The sequence below is a fragment of the Stigmatopora nigra genome, chromosome 13 (genome assembly GCF_051989575.1).
Source record: "Stigmatopora nigra isolate UIUO_SnigA chromosome 13, RoL_Snig_1.1, whole genome shotgun sequence".
NCBI classification, from domain to species: Eukaryota; Metazoa; Chordata; class Actinopteri; order Syngnathiformes; family Syngnathidae; genus Stigmatopora; species Stigmatopora nigra.
In genome coordinates, this window is record NC_135520.1 from 12,769,854 (window position 1) to 12,791,440 (window position 21,587).

The following is a 21,587-nucleotide window of genomic DNA, read 5'->3' on the forward strand; positions in this document are numbered from 1 at the left end:
TACTTACTTGAATTGGATGATTTTACACTATAGACACAGTAACTATGTGCCTCTGACAGTTTGTTTCGCAGCAGGGGAACATTTCAGTTTTTATTGCCTTAACGTGCGTTTCATGCGCTGAAAATCACGTATTGGCCAAGTATCATAGTTTTCACTATAACTTAATTTCTAGCACTTAGAATGATGCTAAATGCAATACTTACTTGAATTGGATGATTTTACACTATAGACACAGTAACTATGTGCCTCTGGCAGTTTGTTTCGCAGCAGGGGAACATTTCAGTTTTTATTGCCTTAACGTGCGTTTCATGCGCTGAAAATCACGTTTTGGCCAAGTATCATAATTTTCACTATAACTTAATTTCTATCACTTAGAATGATGCCAAATGAAAAACTTACTTGAATTGGACAATAATACACTATATACACAGTAACTATGTGTCTCTGACAGTTTGTTTCGCAGCAGGGGAACATTTCAGTTTTTATTGCCTTAACGTGCGTTTCATGCGCTGAAAATCACGTTTTGGCCAAGTATCATAGTTTTCACTATAACTTAATTTCTATCACTTAGAAAGATGCTAAATGCAAAACTTACTTGAATTGGACAATTATACACTATATACACAGTAACTATGTGTCTCTGACAGTTTGTTTCGCAGCAGGGGAACATTTCAGTTTTTATTGGCTTAACGTCCGTTTCATGCGCTGAAAATCACGTTTTGGCCAAGTATCATAGTTTTCATTATAACTTAATATCTAGCCATTAGAATGATGCCAAATGAAAAACTTATTAAATTATAAAATTTGATGATATTACACTATGTATAGAGAGACATTTGTGTCTCTGACAGTTTTACACAGTTTTACCACTTATGACTCCAGACTCTTAATTTACAATTCTGCCTTTATGGATACATTGCATCACCACCCCTTGAGTGGATCGCTTACCTCTCACTGTCTTTCACTTACCTTCATTCAGCATGTAGGTGTCAGATCACCTTGTACCTAATGTCTATTCATATTACCTCACCCGAAGTTATTACACAGAAGGGATTGTGTTGTGTTACCCCAAGTTTAGAGTCCCAACGGATGTGGGAAACTTACAGCGTCTGTCTGCCAGAGAGCAGCAGCTGGAACCGATTGTGACCAGGGTGGCATGGGTCCCTGATCATGTCCCTGGCTCTGCTGAGGTAACGAGGGCTGGCAATGTCTTCCAGTGAGGGCAGAGTAGCCGACGTTCTTCTGCGTAGTGGTGATACCTTTCTAAATAGCCTTTTTGTCTGCTGCCGTTCTTCCCGCGTACCACCAAATGTGCTTTTTATGTGCTGATAAGCACGTTTTGGTCGAATATGAAAGTTTTCAAGTGTGCACTTGACCCTAGATGACCTGGAGAGTGACAGTTACTCCTGAAGTTGAACCTCTTTTCATCGCACAATACAAGGAAAAAATTGCAAACCCTGTTAGCCAGCCTTTCTTATATTTCTCGAGGCGAACAAACAATTGCAAGGCCAACTAGTTAGTCTTTCTTACATTCCACCATCTTTTAATTCAATTGTAAAACCAGTTTGGCTAGTCTACCTTGCATTCTACGATCTTAAAAAACAAAGTTAAACCAGTATGACCACATGGTGCGACAAGAATAAACAATTATTAAGCCAGTTAGCCAGTCCATCCCACAATTCCCTCCTTTTGTGTCTGTGAAAATATCGAAATATTGAAGTGGCTGTTTCCATGAGCCAGAGAAGAACCAGTCAAGCCATCCTCGTTGTGGAACCGGATCTTCGGTCACAGCTCTCTGCATGTTCCTAATAGCCTGCAGGGCATCATGGACCGAGCAGGACATGCCGGCAGGGATGAAGGGGCAGCACGAGTCTCCCACCATGAAACACACACAGCCCCGCTGGGTGGCCACTCCGTCAAGAGCAGGGCAGCCCTGGAAAATCACCTGGGCCATAGCGGCTACCCAGCCTCACTGATGCGCCGACACAGGCCTTCACAGAACCTGCCTTCAATGGTCTTCAAATGCAGGGCGTTCCTTGCCGCTCCCACTCAAGGGAACTGAGCCATTACGATTTTGGATGAGACTGACCAGTATTTGTGTTTGAGGGACACATCCGAGCCACACACTGGATCATGGTCGTGAGCTCCGTCAATAATGTGCCCAAATGGAGGTCATTGATTCGGGAATAACAGAACTTCTGAAGATCCCTAGATGATTATTTTTATACATAATAATCAAAAATACATCCCCATCGTCAATGGATACAATTATTCGGGTAAATTCACCAACCAGAACAGACTGGGCCTGGTTCTAATACAACCACTATTTTAATCGCAGAATGCCTGTTTTGGACACTGTTTATGGTGGGAAAATAGCTCCAGAACCATCCTGGATCATTATTTTTACACAGAATAGTGAACATACATCCATCTACACATTCAACACTAATTATGGGTAGAAGCACTAACCAGAACCGACTGGGCCCGGTTCTAATACGACCACTATTTTAATCGCAAAATGCCTGTTTTGGACAATGTTTATGGTGGGAAACATTATTTTTATAGAAAATAGTGAAACTACATCTACCTACTCAATCAACACAAATTCTGGGTAAATACACCAACCAGAACCGATTGGGCCTTGTTCTAATACAACCACTATTTTTATCGCAAAATGTTTTGGACACTATTGACGGTGGGAAATATTCCCAAAACATCCCTGCATCTTTAATTTTACACATAATAGTGAAAATGCATCCATCCACACAATTGACACTAAATCTGGGTAAAAGCGGCAACCAGAACCGACTGGGCCGGGTTCTAATACGACCACTATTTTGATCGCAAAATGCCTGTTTTGGACAATGTTTATGGTGGGAAACATTATTTTTATAGAAAATAGTGAAACTACATCCACCTACTCAACCAACACAAATTCTGGGTAAATACTCCAACCAGAACCGATTGGGCCCGGTTCTAATACGACCACTATTTTAATCGCAAAATGCCTGTTTTGGACACTTTTTGTGGTGGGAAATAGCTCCAGAACCATCCTGGATCTTTATTGTTATACAAAATAGTGAAAATACATCCACTCACACAATACACACAAATTCTGGGTAAAAGCACCAACCAAAACCGACTGGGCCTGTTTCTAAACCACCACTTGTGATTAAAGTGACCAAATGAAAGTAATTCAGTCGGGCATAACAGAACTTCTGAACATCGCTAGATGATTATTTCTATACAAAATAGTCAAGTATACATCCCCATCATAATTGGACACAAGTTCCGTATACAAACACCCACCAGAACCGACTGGACCCTGTTATAATGCAACCACTATTTTGTATCGCAAAATGCATGTTTTGGACACTATTTATGGTGGGAAATAGCCCCAGAACTGTCCTGGATCTTTATTTTTAGACAGAATAGTGAAAATACATCTACCCACACAATGGATAAAGCACCAACCAGAACCGACTGGGCCTGGTTCTTAAAAACCACCACTTGTAAATAAAGTGCCCAAATTGAGGTCATTGATTCGGGCATAACAGAACTACTGAACATCCCTAGATGATTATTTTTATACAGAATAATCAAAAATACATCCTTATCAACATTCGACACAATTTCTGGGTAAAAACACCAACCAGAACCGCCTGGGCCTGGTTCTAATACAACCACTATTTTAATCGCAAAATGCCTGCTTTGGACACTGTTTATGGTGGGAAATAGCTCCAGAATCACCTGGAATGATGCCAATGAATGACTTACTTGAATTGGACGATTTTACACTATATACACAGGAACTATGTGTCTGTGACAGTGTGTTTGGCAGCAGGGGAACGTTTCAGTTTTTATTGCCTTAATGTGCTTTTCATGGCCTGATAATCACGCTTTGGCCAAGTATGATAGTTTTCATGGTAACTTAATTTCTATCACTTTGAACGATGCCAAATAAAAAACTTACTTGAATTGGACGATTTTTCACTACATACACAGTAACTCTGTCTCTGACAGTTTGTTTGGCAGCAGGGGAACTTTTCAGTTTTTATTGCCTTAATGTACTTTTCATGCCCTGAAAATCACGTTTTGGCCAAGTAGGATTGTTTTCATTATAACTTAATTTCTAGCTTGAGAATGATCCAAATGGATAACTTACTTGAATTGGACGATTTTTCACTTTATACACAGTAACTATGTGTCTCTGACACTTTGTTTGGCAGCAGGGGAACATGTGAGAATAGACAAAGTATCTTTGCAAATGCTTGTTCATATTGTATAAGTTTTTGTGAGTATAACAGCATCATAGTCATCCTTATGGCTGACATGTCAGCATAAACACCTAACTGTCTGACTGAATAAACAATCTTAGTCTTGTGATTGGGGTGACATGTCAGCACAAATACTCAACTGTCCGACACTGATCAATTACTTTTTGCCCTGCAAATGACTGAAATGTATCTGTCAAAAGTCCTAGTGACAACTGTCATTTTTTCCTGTATTTGAGACACACACACTGGTCATTCGACTAGAGTTGCAGGAACATCGCGTTGAACAGGACCCTACTGTAGGAACTCTCACTGTCCACTTTGCAGTCTGGTAATAAACCAATTGGTCCGGGACCAATGAAAGTAGAACAATAATTAGCAAGGGCTTTATAGTCTTGGTCTGTTAATAGAGTCAGGGACTTAACTAAGACAAAGTCAGGGACTTTTGGTCTTTGTGTGTTCAGAGATATTGGGTTAATCACAAAGTAGAGATCACTTTCGGGTAATTTAGAAAATAATTGTTGTTTAAACTATTAAGTAGGTGATTAATATGGGTCAGAAAGCAACAAAAGGGATGGGTTTATTGTCAGACTGCAAAATGAAAATCGGAGAGTTACCGGGACGAGATATCATGGTCCAGCTTGGGCTAAGCCTAGTGGCCACCCAAAATGGCCTCCGACCCAGGGAATTACAGACCAAAAATATCTTCCACACCACCACATCTAACAGCTTCTACTCTCTCGACATTGTCGGGAATGATTCTGCCAAGGTAGCTGAAAGTCTAAGAGAACAGTCTGAAGATATCTGCCCAGCAGCCCCAGGACAGGAACAACAAACATGGCCATTACATGTCACCCTGAAGTTCATGGGAGACCGGACGACAAGTGGTTAAACCAATTCTCACAGGTGCCCACTCAACGAATCATAATTAACCACGTATATGCAACTGACCTAATGGACAACCCATTGCCCCCCGGACACATTGCCTATGGGGATGGATCATCATCAAAAACCCTGGATGGAGAAAAACACAACGTATATGCCGTGGTGACTCAAAAAGACAACCTCAAGACAGGACGACTCCCCGGCGACTGGTCTGCACAAGCCGCAGAAATAGTGGCACTGACAGAGGCATGTAGACTATTCCTAGAACAAGACGTGACGGTGGAAAGACACAGCCCAATCCCTGCTGAATTCCTAAGAGAAATGCAAAATCATGCCCCAGAAAAAGAGAAACTGCAATGGGAAACAAAAGGAGCCACTCAACACAAGAACGGACTCTTTGCAGTAGAAAACAAGCCATGCGTCCCACGATCATTGTTTGAAGTAATTGCCAAATTGAGCCATGGGAGGAGCCATGTCTCAACAGAAGGGATGATCAGTACAGTACAACAAACAATGCATGTTCCCAGAGGTCTCCAAACTTACTTCAATTTTTTTGCAGAAACTGTCTAAACTGCTGTAGACACAACTCTCAAGGCAATGAACGACCCAAGCATGGAACAAGGCAAACAGGAACATATCCCTTCGAGCTTCTGAACATGGATTTCATCAAACTGAACCAAAGTGCTGGACTCGTCGAACAAACCATTAGAACAGTAAAACTCAGACTCAGAAAAACCATGGAAGATACAGGAAAACCATGGCAAGAATGCCTGAGCCTGGTAGAAACGTACATGAGAATCATTCCAACAGCACAGGGATGCACACCATTTGAGGCAGTGAAAGACAGACCCTTCCACTGAACAATGTGGGAAAAAGATCTGGTGGTAGAAGAGAAAAGGGAAACAGAATCCCTCACTAAGTGGTTATGCAAAATGTTCCAAGAAAGAACTGTGATGAATGCAAAATAATCTGCCGACATCTTCTCTGTCTCCCACAGAGGAGGTCCTGTCCCCAGGAGACCTGGTACTCGTCAAGGTGATAAAAAGAAAGTGCTGGTCTTCTCCACGTTGGGACGGACCTCACCGTGTGATTTTGGCCATCATCATCACCGCTCTGTGTTCAACCACATGGGGGGAACGTACCAGAACCTTGGTACACTCCCACTGGAGGAGAATGCCCCACTAGCTGGTTCAGGAAACGATCAGGGGCCCCCAGATCTGCATCCCATCAACCAAGACACCAATCGTCGTTCAAGTCCCTTTGCTCAGCCTACAGCTTACTCACTTGGGATTACACAGGACTGACTCCAGTTATTTTTATTTGTACCTACAAGCTCCCAGAGTCTGAATGGTCTGGCCAGACACCTTGGACCAGGTCCTCCTCCATACAGGCTACAAAACCATCACATGGCCCCTTTCCAAAGAAGCTACCACCATGACCGCTAACTTCACCAAGTTAGCCACCACCATCAAAGATGGTAAACATATGCTAGACCTTACGACCAATATCCAACAAAAAGGCTGCATTAACCTATGCCTCCGACCGGACCGACCAGGAAAAGGCCCCCTCTTTACTATCACCATCCGCACTACTAGTCCAGCCATGGTCCCCAAAGTGATTGGTGTGAACCCCTTCGTACAACCATCCGCCACACGCCTACTCAAAATCCGTCCGGCAGGAACACCTAAGCCTGAGTAGATACACCTTATTCTCGCCCATGTCCAAACACAGGAAAAAAACGACTACAACCCGATGATGAGGAACAGTTGGTACAGATACACCGCACTCACAGCCCGCGCCACAACCAATGAGTTGTTATGTCTGTTCCCTCTTGCCTACTGCCGTAGCCCAACCACAGCTATGGTCCAACCGACAGAACGAAGAACTCGCCAACCTCACCTACAACTGTATCCTGGGTAATCTGAGAGAATCCTTCCAGCAAAGCTCGACCGCCTACATACCATGGTCGCAGTACCATTAGCAGCTACAGTCAATACCGCAACGTATGTCCAGTGCAACAACCGAACAGACTGTTATCCATCCTGTTTCAACTTCAGCGGACCGGATCCGAAGACCCCTTTGGACCAAGTTCACGTCACCAGGTGCGCCGAGATCAGACACATTCCTTCCCAATCATGGACAGTACTGGACCAAATATGGTGGCTCTGCGAATGGCAAGTGTATATGATCATCCCCACCAATACAACTGGGGTCTGTGTCCCTACATCTGCATCCGACCACACGTACGTTCTAACAGCAGACTCGATTCCAACTGTCGACGCCAACCCACATCTACCCACCAGGCGTCAACGACGGAGCTTTGATTTCTTCCCCCATGATTCAGTTTGGGGCTCGGATGTCCCCCTCTAATACAAACACTGGTCAGTCTCCTCCAAAATCATGATGGCGGTATTCCCCAGGGTAGGAACAGCGAAGAACACCCTACGTCTGGAAACCATTGACTACAGATTCCAGGCCCGACACTAATCAATTACTTGTTGCCCTGCAAATGACTGAAACGTATCTGTCCAAAGTCTTAGGGACAACTGTCAGTTTTGCCTGTATTTAAGACACACTCACTGGTCATTCGACTAGAGTTGCAGTAACATCGCAGTGAACAGGAGCCCACTGTAGGAACTCTCTGTCCACTTTGCAGTCTGGTCATACATATTTTCTATTTAAATTTATCTCACTCTTTCTTAGCCTGCTCCTGAAGTTGTATTTTCAGACCTAACAAACATTTCAGTTTTTTTGCCCTAATGTGCGTTTCATGCGCTGAAAATCATGTTTTGGCCAAGTATCATAGTTTTCACTATAACTTAACCTAACCCTAACCCTAACCCTAACTTTCATCACTTAGAATGGTATCAAATGAAAAACCTACTTAATTTGGATGATTATACACTATATACACAGTAACTATGTGTCACTGACAGTTTGTTTCGCAGCGGGGGAACATTTCAGTTTTTATTGCCTTAATGTGCATTTCATGCGCTGAAAATCACTTTTTGGCCAAGTATCATAGTTTTCACTATAACTTAATTTCTAGCACTTAGAATGATGCAAAATGAAAAACTTACTTGAATTGGACAATTATACACTATATACACAGTAACTATGTGCCTCAGAGTGTATGTTTCGCAGCAGGGGAACATTTCAGTTTTTATTGCCTTAACGTGCGTTTCATGCGCTGAAAATCACGTTTTGGCCAAGTATCATAATTTTCACTATAACTTAATTTCTATCACTTAGAATGATGCCAAATGAAAAACTTACTTGAATTGGACAATAATACACTATATACACAGTAACTATGTGTCTCTGACAGTTTGTTTCGCAGCAGGGGAACATTTCAGTTTTTATTGCCTTAACGTGCGTTTCATGCGCTGAAAATCACGTTTTGGCCAAGTATCATAGTTTTCATTATAACTTAATATCTAGCCATTAGAATGATGCCAAATGAAAAACGTATTAAATTATAAAATTTGATGATATTACACTATGTCATTTGTGTCTCTGACATTTTTACACAGTTTTACAAGTTATGACTCCAGACTCTTAATTTACAATTCTGCCTTTATGGATACATTGCATCACCACCCCTTGAGTGGATCTCTTACCTCTCACTGTCTTTCACTTGCCTTCATTCAGCATGTAGGTGTCAGATCACCTTGTACCTAATGTCTATTCATATTACCTCACCCGAAGTTATTACACAGAAGGGATTGTGTTGTGTTACCCCAAGTTTAGAGTCCCAACGGATGTGGGAAACTTACAGCGTCTGTCTGCCAGAGAGCAGCAGCTGGAACCGATTGTGACCAGGGTGGCATGGGTCCCTGATCATGTCCCTGGCTCTGCTGAGGTAACGAGGGCTGGCAATGTCTTCTGGTGAGGGCAGAGTAGCCGACGTTCTTCTGCGTAGTGGTGATACCTTTCTAAATAGCCTTTTTGTCTGCTGCCGTTCTTCCCGCGTACCACCAAATGTGCTTTTTATGTGCTTATAAGCACGTTTTGGTCGAATATGAAAGTTTTAAAGTGTGCACTTGACCCTAGATCAGACATGGGCAAACTACGGCCCGTTAGACAATTTAATCCGGCCCGCCGAGCTTGTCCAATAAATAAAATAATAATGCTTCATAAATCATTCATTACATCTTGTCCATGCAATACCGTGTTTCACCTATAAATGGCGCGCTGACATTTAGGCCTTTGTTGAGTCGCGCCTTTCTCTTTATTTATCCCTCTTTAATTTTCTCATTGTCATTTGAGCCCTTCTGTAAAAATGAGCGGACCAAAGAAAAGGAAAGTGGACAGTGAGTGTCGTGTATTTAATAAAGAGTGGACAACTAAATATTTCTTCACTGAAGTCCGATCAACCGCTGTATGTCTGATATGCCAAGAAACTATTGCTATTTTCAAAGAGTACAATATCAGCCGTCACTTTGCCACGAAGCATGCAAACTACGCTAGCAAACAGTCAACACAACAACGAGCGGCTACTGCTCAGAGATTGGTGGCTAATTTGCAGAGTCAGCAGAATTTTTTTCACCGGCAAACTGCAATTCAAGAGGCAAGCACAAAGACAAGCTTTTTGCTGGCCTTCAAACTGGCAAAGGCTAGCAAGCCTTTCTCCGAAGGCGAGTTTTTGAAAGAATGCATGATAGAGACAGCTGGTGTTTTGTGTCCGGAGAGCAAAGGCAAGTTCGAAAAAATCAGCTTATCACGCAGGACAATAACTCGCCGTGTGGAACTCATTGATGAAGATATAGTGAGCGAGTTAAACAAAAAAGCGGCAACCTTTGAGTTATTTTCATTAGCGCTTGATGAAAGTACGGACATTAAAGACACTGCTCAGCTCCTCATTTTTACCAACAACACTGTTCCCACTGAAAGTTCGAGTTTTTCTACTATGATAAAAAAATTGAAAGTTTGAAAGGGCGCATCTTTTAATTACGCACTGCAGCGGGACAGAAAGGATTGAGGTTAGTCGCCTATGTTGTTGGGTAGTAATGTTTTGAATGTTGAAAGTTATATTCATCAAGATTTCAATAAATTTTGATATTTGTTTTACTTGGTGCCTTCAATTGAATTGTATTAAAAACAGATGCAATCTCCAGGGTTGATAGATCACAGTTTTCTATTCTAATCTATTTGGCCTACTATTTCTCTTGTGCATTTGGAAAATGCAGTCCTCAATGTTAGTGAAACGTGTTGAACATTTATTTGCATGTGCTTGCTGTACTATGAGGTTTGGATACTACAAGCAACGCTTTATTATATTTGGCCCAGCAGTCAATGTACTGCTGTGGCCCCTTGTTCAAATTTTATAACCCATAGTGGCCCGCAAGTCAAAAAGTTTGCCCATCCCTGCCCTAGATGACCTGGAGAGTGACAGTTACTCCTGAAGTTGAACCTCTTTTCATCGCACAATACAAGGAAAAAATTGCAAACCCTGTTAGCCAGCCTTTCTTATATTTCTCGAGGCGAACAAACAATTGCAAGGCCAACTAGTTAGTCTTTCTTACATTCCACCATCTTTTAATTCAATTGTAAAACCAGTTTGGCTAGTCTACCTTGCATTCTACGATCTTAAAAAACAAAGTTAAACCAGTATGACCACATGGTGCGACAAGAATAAACAATTATTAAGCCAGTTAGCCAGTCCATCCCACAATTCCCTCCTTTTGTGTCTGTGAAAATATTGAAATATTGAAGTGGCTGTTTCCATGAGCCAGAGAAGAACCAGTCAAGCCATCCTCGTTGTGGAACCGGATCTCCGGTCACAGCTCTCTGCATGTTCCTAATAGCCTGCAGGGCATCATGGACCGAGCAGGACATGCCGGCAGGGATGAAGGGGCAGCACGAGTCTCCCACCATGAAACACACACAGCCCCGCTGGGTGGCCACTCCGTCAAGAGCAGGGCAGCCCTGGAAAATCACCTGGGCCATAGCGGCTACCCAGCCTGACTGATGCGCCGACACAGGCCCGGAACCTGCCTTCAATGGTCTTCAAATGCAGGGCGTTCCTTGCCGCTCCCACTCAAGGGAACTGAGCCATTAGGATTTTGGATGAGACTGACCAGTATTTGTGTTTGAGGGACACATCTGAGCCACACACTGGATCATGGTCGTGAGCTCCGTCAATAATGTGCCCAAATGGAGGTCATTGATTCGGGAATAACAGAACTTCTGAAGATCCCTAGATGATTATTTTTATACATAATAATCAAAAATACATCCCCATCGTCAATGGATACAATTTTTCGGGTAAATTCACCAACCAGAACAGACTGGGCCTGGTTCTAATACAACCACTATTTTAATCGCAGAATGCCTGTTTTGGACACTGTTTATGGTGGGAAAATAGCTCCAGAACCATCCTGGATCATTATTTTTACACAGAATAGTGAAAATACATCCATCTACACATTCAACACTAATTATGGGTAGAAGCACCAACCAGAACCGACTGGGCCTGGTTCTAATACGACCTCTTTTTTAATCGCAAAATGCCTGTTTTGGACAATGTTTATGGTGGGAAACATTATTTTTATAGAAAATAGTGAAACTACATCCACCCACTCAATCAACACAAATTCTGGGTAAATACACCAACCAGAACCGATTGGGCCTTGTTCTAATACAACCACTATTTTTATCGCAAAATGTTTTGGACACTATTGACGGTGTGAAATATTCCCAGAACATCCCTGCATCTTTAATTTTACACATAATAGTGAAAATGCATCCATCCACACAATTGACACTAAATCTGGGTAAAAGCGGCAACCAGAACCGACTGGGCCCGGTTCTAATTCAACCACCGTGCAAAATAAAGATCCATTGGAGGTTTTTGATTCTTGTGTAAAAAAAGCCCCAAAACATCCCTACATGATTATTTTTAAACAGAATAGTAAAATATACATCCCCATCCTCTTTGGACACAAGTTTCGGATATAAACAGCAACCAGAACCGAGACTACCCAGTTATAATGCAACTATCCATCGTTCCTGCCTGCCTAAAATCTGCCACCATCATTCCTGTCCCCAAAAAGGCCAACCATCTGCAGCTTGAACGATTACAGGCCTGTTGCTCTCACGCCTGTGATCATGAAGTGCTTTGAAAAGTTGGTGGCCCGACACATCAGAAGGACAATCCCCCCCTCAGTTGACCCTCACCAGTTTGCTTATAGAGAAAACAGGTCCACTGAGGATGCTATCGCTGTGGCTCTTCACACAGCACTGAGCCACCTGGAGCACCGGGGGAACTATGTGACGATGCTTTTCATAGACTATAGCTCAGCCTTTAACACCATCAAGCCGGACATCCTGAAGGACAAACTCTACCACCTTGGACTATCCTCTTCAATCTGCTGCTGGGTAAAGAACTTCTTGACTGGTCGACCACAAACTGTCAGAATGGGTCCACACCTCTCTTCCGCCATTACACTGAACACTGGCTCACCACAAGGCTGTGTACTGAGTCCTGTCCTGTACTCCTTGTACACATACGACTGCACACCAGCCCACCAGTCAAACTCTATCATCAAATTCGCCGATGACACCACTGTGATCGGACTCATCTCAGGCGGGGATGAGTCAGCTTACAGAGACGAGGTCGACGAACTGTCTTCTTGGTGCTCGGCGAACAATCTTACACTAAATACCGCAAAGACTAAAGAAATAATCCTGGACTTTCGCAAGCGCAGCACAGACCTGGCCCCACTCCTCATTAACGGAGTATGTGTAGACAGGGTCCAATCCTTCAAATTTCTGGGAGTCCACGTCACGGATAGGCTCTCCTGGTCCACAAACACCACAGTGTTAGTAAAGAAGGCCCAGAAACGACTCCACTTTCTCAGGGTACTGAGAAGGGACAAATTGGACACCAAGCTTCTGGCAACCTTCTACAGAGCCACTGTGGAGAGCATCCTGACTTACGGCATTACAGTGTGGTATACCGGAAGCACGGCAGCAGACAAAAAAGCCATACAGAGGGTGATAAACACTGCCCAGAAGATCGTCGGCTGCTCTCTGCCATCACTAGAAGACATTGCCAACCCCCGATACCTTAGAAGAGCCGGGTCCATTGTTGGAGACCCATACCACCCTGGACACGGCCTGTTCCAGTTGCTTCCATCTGGCAGACGCTACAGGTCCTACAAAGCACGGACAAACAGGCTCAAGGACAGCTTTTTCCCAACAGCCATCAGGTCTCTGAACCTGCAGCAACACGTGACGTGACGACTACACATATCCCTACTATGAAATTAAGTCAAGTCGAAATGAAGTAACAGGAAGGTCGTTTGGCGCAGATCTGCCTTCCAAAGGCTGACTGAGGGAGGGTAAGTATAAAGACTGAGAGGTAAGTGATCCACCTTATTCTTGTTGGCATCGGTGAGGCATCTTGCAGTCGCCGCAAAATGGCGCTCAAGGCGGAGAGCTAACAAGTATGAATATGTCATAAATAAATGTCATAAATGTGTCTGGCCTGGGAAGACGAACTTGTGGAGAAGCACTATACAATTTCGTCATACGCTGCTGAGGGTATGATGACTACTAGGCTTTTTGTCAAGTCAATGATGACGACAATGCCTATGTCTGATTTTCATTTTTTCATTTTTTCAACTACTATTTTTTATCACAAAATGCATGTTTTGGAGACTATTTATGGTAGTAAATACCCCTAGAACCATCCTGGATCTTTATTTTTAGACAGAATAGTGAAAATACATCCACCTACACAATCAACACTAACTCTGGGTAAAAGCACCAACCAGAACCGACTGGGCTTGGTTCTACTACAACCAACATGCAAAATAAAGTGCCCAAATGGAGGTCATTTATTCGGGCATAGAAGAACTTCTGAACATCCCTAGATGATAATTTTTATACAGAATAGTCAAAAATACAACCCCATTCCTATTGGACACACGTTAATGGGGTATACACAAACCAGAACCGACTGGGCCTGGTTCTAATACAACCACTATTTTTGTCGCAAAATGCATGTTTTTGACACTATATCTGGTGGGAAATAGTCTCAGAACATCCCTGGATCTTTATTCTTACAGAGAATAGTGAAAATACATCAAACCCACACAATCGACACTAATTGTGGGTAAAGCACCAACCAGAACCGACTGGGCCTGGTTCTAAACAACCACTTGTAAATAAAGTGCCCAAATTGAGGTCATTGATTAGGGCATAACAGAACTTCTGAACATCCCTAGAATATTATTTTTATAAAGAATAATAAAAAATACATCCCCATAATCATTGGACACAATTTCTGGGTAAAAACACGAACCAGAACCGACTGGGCGTGGTTCTAATACAACCACTACTTTAACCGCAAAATGCCTGTTTTGGACACTGTTTGTGGTGGGAAATAGCTCCAGAATCATCCTGGATCATTATTGTTATACAAAATAGTGAAAATACATCCACTCACACAATAAACACAAATTCTGGGTAAAAGCACCAACCAAAACCGACTGGGCCTGTTTCTAAACCACCACTTGTAAATAAAGTGACCAAATGAAAGTAATTCATTCGGGCATAACAGAACTTCTGAACATCGCTAGATGATTACTTCTATACAGAATAGTCAAGTATACATCCCCATCATAATTGGACACAAGTTTCGTATACAAACACCCACCAGAACCGACTGGACCCTGTTATAATGCAGCCACTATTTTGTATCGCAAAATGCATGTTTTGGACACTATTTATGGAGGGAAATAGCCCCGGAACTGTCCTGGATCTTTATTTTTAGACAGAATAGTGAAAATACATCTACCCACACAATGGATACTATATCTGGGTAAAAGCACCAACCAGAACCGACTGGGCCTGGTTCTTAAAAACCACCACTTGTAAATAAAGTGCCCAAATTGAGGTCATTGATTCGGGCGTAACAAAACTTCTGAACATCCCTAGAGGATTATTTTTATACAGAATAATCAAAAATACATCCTTATCATCATTGGACACAATTTCAGGGTAAAAACACCAACCAGAATCGCCTGGGCCTGGTTCTAATACAACCACTATTTTAATCGCAAAATGCCTGTTTTGGACACTTTTTATGGTGGGAAATAGCTCCAGAATCACCTAGAATGATGCCAATGAAAGACTTACATGGATAGGACGATTTTACACTATATACACAGGAACTATGTGTCTCTGACAGTTTGTTTGGCAGCAGGGGAACTTTTCAGTTTTTATTGCCTTAATGTACTTTTCATACCCTGAAAATCACGTTTTGGCCAAGTATGATTGTTTTCATTGTAACTTAATTTTTAGCAATGAGAATAATGCCAAATGGATAACTTACTTGAATTGGACAATTTTACACTATATACACAGTAACTATGTGTCTCTGACAGTTTTTTTGGCAGCAGGGGAATATGTAAGATTAGACAAAGTATCTTTGCAAATGCTTGTTCATATTGTATAAGTTTTTGTGAGTATAACAGCATTGTAGTCATCCTTACGGCTGACATAGCAGCATAAACACCCAACTGTCTGACTGAATAAACAATCTTAGTCTTGTGATTGGGGTGACATGTCAGCACAAATATTCAACTGTCTGACACTGATCAATTACTTTTTGCCCTGAAAATGACTGAAATGTATCTGTCCAAAGTCCTAGTGACAACTGTCAGTTTTTCCTGTATTTAAGACACACACACTGGTCATTCGACTAGAGTTTCAGGAACATCGTGTTGAACAGGACCCTACTGTAGGAACTCTCACTGTCCACTTTGCAGTCTGGTAATAAACCAATTGGTCCGGGACCAGTGAAAGTAGAACAAGAATTAGCAAAGGCATTATAGTCTTGGTCTGTTAATAGAGTCAGGGACTTAACTAAGACAAAGTCAGGGACTTTTGGTCTTTGTGTGTTCAGAGATATTGGGTTAATCACAAAGTGGAGATCAATTTCGGGTAATTTAGAAAATAATTGTTGTTTAAACTATTAAGTAAGTGATTAATATGGGTCAGAAAGCAACAAAAGGGATGGGTTTATTGTCAGACTGCAAAATGAAAATCGGAGAGTTACCGGGACGAGATATCATGGCCCAGCTTGGGCTAAGCCTAGTGGCCACCCAAAATGGCCTCCGACCCAGGGAATTACAGACCAAAAATATCTTCCACACCACCACATCTAACAGCTTCTACTCTCTCGACATTGTCGGGAATGATTCTGCCAAGGTAGCTGAAAGTCTAAGAGAACAGTCTGAAGATATCTGCCCAGCAGCCCCAGGACAGGAACAACAAACATGGCCATTACATGTCACCCTGAAGTTCATGGGAGACCGGACGACAAGTGGTTAAACCAATTCTCACAGTTGCCCACTCAACGAATCATAATTAACCACGTATATGCAACTGACCTAATGGACAACCCATTGCCCCCCGGACACATTGCCTATGGGGATGGATCATCATCAAAAACCCTGGATGGAGAAAAACACAACGTATATGCCGTGGTGACTCAAAAAGACAACCTCAAGACAGGACGACTCCCCGGCGACTGGTCTGCACAAGCCGCAGAAATAGTGGCACTGACAGAGGCATGTAGACTATTCCTAGAACAAGACGTGACGGTGGAAAGACACAGCCCAATCCCTGCTGAATTCCTAAGAGAAATGCAAAATCATTCCCCAGAAAAAGAGAAACTGCAATGGGAAACAGAAGGAGCCACTCAACACAAGAACGGACTCTATGCAGTAGAAAACAAGCCATGCGTGACACGATCATTGTTTGAAGTAATTGCCAAATTGAGCCATGGGAGGAGCCATGTCTCAACAGGAGGGATGATCAGTACAGTACAACAAACAATGCATGTTCCCAGAGGTCTCCAAACTTACCTCAATTATTTTGCAGAAACTGTCTAAACTGCTGTAGACACAACTCTCAAGGCAATAAACTACCCAAGCATGGAACAAGGCAAACAGGAACATATCCCTTCGAGCTTCTGAACATGGATTTCATCAAACTGAACCAAAGTGCTGGACTCGTCGAACAAACCATTAGAACAGTAAAACTCCGACTCAGAAAAACCATGGAAGATACAGGAAAACCATGGCAAGAATGCCTGAGCCTGGTAGAAACGTACATGAGAATCATTCCAACAGCACAGGGATGCACACCATTTGAGGCAGTGAAAGACAGAATCTTCCACTAACAATGTGGGAAAAAGATCTGGTGGTAAAAGAGAAAGGAGAAACAGAATCCCTCAATAAGTGGTTATGCAAAATGTTCCAAGAAAGAACTGTGATGAATGCAAAATAATCTGCCGACATCTTCTCTGTCTCCCACAGAGGAGGTCCTGTCCCCAGGAGACCTGGTACTCGTCAAGGTGATAAAAAGAAAGTGCTGGTCTTCTCCACGTTGGGACGGACCTCACTGTGTGATTTTGGCCATCATCATCACCGCTCTGTGTTCAACCACATGGGGGGAACGTACCAGAACCTTGGTACACTCCCACTGGAGGAGAATGCCCCACTAGCTGGTTCAGGAAACAATCAGGGGCCCCCAGATCTGCATCCCATTAACCAAGACACCAATCGTCGTTCAAGTACCTTTGCTCAGCCTACAGCTTACTCACTTGGGATTACACAGGACTGACTCCAGTTATTTTTATTGGTACCTACAAGCTCCCAGAGTCTGAATGGTCTGGCCAGACACCTTGGACCAGGTCCTCCTCCATACAGGCTACAAAACCATCACATGGCCCCTTTCCAAAGAAGCTACCACCATGACCGCTAACTTCACCAAGTTAGCCACCACCATCAAAGATGGTAAACATATGCTAGACCTTACGACCAATATCCAACAAAAAGGCTGCATTAACCTATGCCTCCGACCGGACCGACCAGGAAAAGGCCCCCTCTTTACTATCACCATCCGCACTACTAGTCCAGCCATGGTCCCCAAAGTGATTGGTGTGAACCCCTTCGTACAACCATCCGCCACACGCCTACTCAAAATCCGTCCGGCAGGAACACCTAAGCCTGAGGAGATACACCTTATTCTCGCCCATGTCCAAACACAGGAAGAAAACGACTACAACCCGATGATGAGGAACAGTTGGTACAGATACACCGCACTCACAGCCCGCGCCACAACCAATGAGTTGTTATGTCTGTTCCCTCTTGCCTACTGCCGTAGCCCAACCACAGCTATGGTCCAACCGACAGAACGAAGAACTCGCCAACCTCACCTACAACTGTATCCTGGGTAATCTGAGAGAATCCTTCCAGCAAAGCTCGACCGCCTACATACCATGGTCGCAGTACCATTAGCAGCTACAGTCAATACCGCAACGTATGTCCAGTGCAACAACCGAACAGACTGTTATCCATCCTGTTTCAACTTCAGCGGACCGGATCCGAAGACCCCTTTGGACCAAGTTCACGTCACCAGGTGCGCCGAGATCAGACACATTCCTTCCCAATCATGGACAGTACTGGACCAAATATGGTGGCTCTGCGAATGGCAAGTGTATATGATCATCCCCACCAATACAACTGGGCTCTGTGTCCCTACATCTGCATCCGACCACACGTACGTTCTAACAGCAGACTCGATTCCAACTGTCGACGCCAACCCACATCTACCCACCAGGCGTCAACGACGGAGCTTTGATTTCTTCCCCCATGATTCAGTTTGGGGCTCGGATGTCCCCCTCTAATACAAACACTGGTCAGTCTCCTCCAAAATCATGATGGCGGTATTCCCCAGGGTAGGAACAGCGAAGAACACCCTACGTCTGGAAACCATTGACTACAGATTCCAGGCCCGACACTAATCAATTACTTGTTGCCCTGCAAATGACTGAAACGTATCTGTCCAAAGTCTTAGGGACAACTGTCAGTTTTGCCTGTATTTAAGACACACTCACTGGTCATTCGACTAGAGTTGCAGTAACATCGCAGTGAACAGGAGCCCACTGTAGGAACTCTCTGTCCACTTTGCAGTCTGGTCATACATATTTTCTATTTAAATTTATCTCACTCTTTCTTAGCCTGCTCCTGAAGTTGTATTTTCAGACCTAACAAACATTTCAGTTTTTTTGCCCTAATGTGCGTTTCATGCGCTGAAAATCATGTTTTGGCCAAGTATCATAGTTTTCACTATAACTTAACCTAACCCTAACCCTAACCCTAACTTTCATCACTTAGAATGATATCAAATGAAAAACCTACTTAATTTGGATGATTATACACTATATACACAGTAACTATGTGTCACTGACAGTTTGTTTCGCAGCGGGGGAACATTTCAGTTTTTATTGCCTTAATGTGCATTTCATGCGCTGAAAATCACGTTTTGGCCAAGTATCATAGTTTTCACTATAACTTAATTTCTAGCACTTAGAATGATGCAAAATGAAAAACTTACTTGAATTGGACAATTATACACTATATACACAGTAACTATGTGCCTCTGAGTGTATGTTTCGCAGCAGGGGAACATTTCAGTTTTTATTGCCTTAACGTGCGTTTCATGCGCTGAAAATCACGTTTTGGCCAAGTATCATAATTTTCACTATAACTTAATTTCTATCACTTAGAATGATGCCAAATGAAAAACTTACTTGAATTGGACAATAATACACTATATACACAGTAACTATGTGTCTCTGACAGTTTGTTTCGCAGCAGGGGAACATTTCAGTTTTTATTGCCTTAACGTGCGTTTCATGCGCTGAAAATCACGTTTTGGCCAAGTATCATAGTTTTCATTATAACTTAATATCTAGCCATTAGAATGATGCCAAATGAAAAACGTATTAAATTATAAAATTTGATGATATTACACTATGTCATTTGTGTCTCTGACATTTTTACACAGTTTTACAAGTTATGACTCCAGACTCTTAATTTACAATTCTGCCTTTATGGATACATTGCATCACCACCCCTTGAGTGGATCTCTTACCTCTCACTGTCTTTCACTTGCCTTCATTCAGCATGTAGGTGTCAGATCACCTTGTACCTAATGTCTATTCATATTACCTCACCCGAAGTTATTACACAGAAGGGATTGTGTTGTGTTACCCCAAGTTTAGAGTCCCAACGGATGTGGGAAACTTACAGCGTCTGTCTGCCAGAGAGCAGCAGCTGGAACCGATTGTGACCAGGGTGGCATGGGTCCCTGATCATGTCCCTGGCTCTGCTGAGGTAACGAGGGCTGGCAATGTCTTCTGGTGAGGGCAGAGTAGCCGACGTTCTTCTGCGTAGTGGTGATACCTTTCTAAATAGCCTTTTTGTCTGCTGCCGTTCTTCCCGCGTACCACCAAATGTGCTTTTTATGTGCTTATAAGCACGTTTTGGTCGAATATGAAAGTTTTAAAGTGTGCACTTGACCCTAGATCAGACATGGGCAAACTACGGCCCGTTAGACAATTTAATCCGGCCCGCCGAGCTTGTCCAATAAATAAAATAATAATGCTTCATAAATCATTCATTACATCTTGTCCATGCAATACCGTGTTTCACCTATAAATGGCGCGCTGACATTTAGGCCTTTGTTGAGTCGCGCCTTTCTCTTTATTTATCCCTCTTTAATTTTCTCATTGTCATTTGAGCCCTTCTGTAAAAATGAGCGGACCAAAGAAAAGGAAAGTGGACAGTGAGTGTCGTGTATTTAATAAAGAGTGGACAACTAAATATTTCTTCACTGAAGTCCGATCAACCGCTGTATGTCTGATATGCCAAGAAACTATTGCTATTTTCAAAGAGTACAATATCAGCCGTCACTTTGCCACGAAGCATGCAAACTACGCTAGCAAACAGTCAACACAACAACGAGCGGCTACTGCTCAGAGATTGGTGGCTAATTTGCAGAGTCAGCAGAATTTTTTTCACCGGCAAACTGCAATTCAAGAGGCAAGCACAAAGACAAGCTTTTTGCTGGCCTTCAAACTGGCAAAGGCTAGCAAGCCTTTCTCCGAAGGCGAGTTTTTGAAAGAATGCATGATAGAGACAGCTGGTGTTTTGTGTCCGGAGAGCAAAGGCAAGTTCGAAAAAATCAGCTTATCACGCAGGACAATAACTCGCCGTGTGGAACTCATTGATGAAGATATAGTGAGCGAGTTAAACAAAAAAGCGGCAACCTTTGAGTTATTTTCATTAGCGCTTGATGAAAGTACGGACATTAAAGACACTGCTCAGCTCCTCATTTTTACCAACAACACTGTTCCCACTGAAAGTTCGAGTTTTTCTACTATGATAAAAAAATTGAAAGTTTGAAAGGGCGCATCTTTTAATTACGCACTGCAGCGGGACAGAAAGGATTGAGGTTAGTCGCCTATGTTGTTGGGTAGTAATGTTTTGAATGTTGAAAGTTATATTCATCAAGATTTCAATAAATTTTGATATTTGTTTTACTTGGTGCCTTCAATTGAATTGT